This window comes from Corvus brachyrhynchos, unplaced genomic scaffold (assembly GCF_000691975.1).
Source record: "Corvus brachyrhynchos isolate BGI_N302 unplaced genomic scaffold, ASM69197v1 scaffold1261, whole genome shotgun sequence".
NCBI classification, from domain to species: Eukaryota; Metazoa; Chordata; class Aves; order Passeriformes; family Corvidae; genus Corvus; species Corvus brachyrhynchos.
The window spans coordinates 37,139-38,219 of NW_008236025.1; the positions used below are offsets into that span (position 1 = coordinate 37,139).

At 52.6% G+C, this 1,081-nt stretch overlaps 1 gene segment (V, D, J or C); it reads left to right on the forward strand.

Annotated features, from left to right (window-relative positions):
• Positions 1-1,081, forward strand: part of LOC108445976 — a gene marked incomplete at its 3' end in the record, with an annotated part of 29,550 nt that overhangs the window by 1,132 nt on the left and 27,337 nt on the right.

The following is a 1,081-nucleotide window of genomic DNA, read 5'->3' on the forward strand; positions in this document are numbered from 1 at the left end:
CTGTCATGTAATGGCAGGTGCAGGAAACATCCCCGTGCCTTGGTGGCACTAAAAGGCAGTGCAGGGAGGGTGGTAGAAGGGCTGGTAGCATTTATGGTGCAGGAGGATCTCTTCTGGGAACTGCAGAGGCTGTTTGGGCAAGGGCAGCTTTAGTGCACGTTGCCTGGGCTCCTGTCCAGCACAGCCTCATTCTCCCTCTGTGCCTTGGCTGCAGAGCCATGGGATGATGGAGATGTGTTGCTGTAGCTTCCAGAGTGCTGTGGTGGATGGAGGCAGGCTGTTTAGGAAAGCCACATCAGCAGGGATGACATTGCTCTGGGTGGCTGCTACAGAGCTCCTGATCAGGAAGAAGGAGTTGAGAAGGGGTGGTGAGGTGACTTTGGTTGCCCTCCAGGTGCTCAGCAAGCTGCTGTCTCAGAGCTCCTCCTCTATTGGACAGGGGGAAAATATGGAATTAAGGCTTGTGGGTTGAGATAAGGACAGGGAGATGTCCCAGCAGTGCCACCATGGGCAAACACATGGACTTGGGGAAAGGAATTTAAGTCATTTCCAGCACTGACTTCCCTGTGAACCTTCTGGACAAAGTCTTTTATTAGGGACTGAGAAGGGCTCAGTGACATGGATTGTGCAAGGGTGCATTGTTGGGCTGGCTCTGGATACCCACTCCCTGAAATGCTGTAACTTCGCCTACGCAATAAACAGCTTTCAAGAGAGCCGCCTGAAGTCCAGACATCCTTCGTGAAACTTTCTCCTATAAATTGGCGCTCAGCGTTTTAGAGGGGCAAAAAGGGATTTTTTCCGCATATAGGAGACTTCTCGGTGAACGTGTAGTCAGTCGGTCACTGAAACAAAGTAACCTGAGTAGCTGCAAACGAGACGCTTGAAACAAAAGCGTGTGCAGCTGCTAAGAGGAGACGCCTGAAACAAAGGCATGTGGAGGCCGGATAGACACTGCGACGGGTCAGCGCCTGGACCGGACCTCAACGAGAGACACCTGCTGCGACGGGTCGGCAAAGGTAAGCACCGAGTAATCCAGTCATGGGTCAGCATGTGTCTGCCCAACAGAAGGATGTCTATCAGC